Below are 572 nucleotides of genomic sequence, written 5' to 3' on the forward strand. Positions count from 1 at the left end.
CCAAGAAGAGCTATGTTTCATCAACAACAATGGTAGTTGGTACAAGAAAGAGCCCCACTTTCAGTACAATAACTACCAACAAAAATCCTATCCTAACAACCAACAGAGTGGTTATCAGCCTAGGAACAACCAGCAAGGCAACTATCAGCCACAGCAAAACCCTCCTCCTGGTTTCTCCAACAAAGGGAACCAATATTATCAACAACAAGCTAATCCTTCTACCTCTACTCCTCAGGAAAGCAGCACTGATGTTCTACTGAAACAGATCTTGGAGTCTCAGACTAGAAGTGAAAAGCAGGTTGGATATGAGTTGAAGAACCTTCACTCCAAGATTGATGGAAGTTACAATGAGCTCAACAACAAGTTCATGGCTTTGGAAAACTCACCAGAATCGCCAGCAAGGGTCTCTACCTGGAAAATCTGACCAAAAACCCAAGGAGTATTGCAATGTTGTCCTCTTTACCACTTCCTCAAGGATTGAATTGAGTAACCACAAGAAAGAGGTAGATGAAATTGAAAGATTGGTGTTTGGAACTGAGATTGAACAGGTTGAGCATCTGATTGTAGCAACA

The sequence above is a fragment of the Brassica oleracea genome, chromosome C6, assembly GCF_000695525.1.
Source record: "Brassica oleracea var. oleracea cultivar TO1000 chromosome C6, BOL, whole genome shotgun sequence".
NCBI classification, from domain to species: domain Eukaryota; kingdom Viridiplantae; phylum Streptophyta; class Magnoliopsida; order Brassicales; family Brassicaceae; genus Brassica; species Brassica oleracea.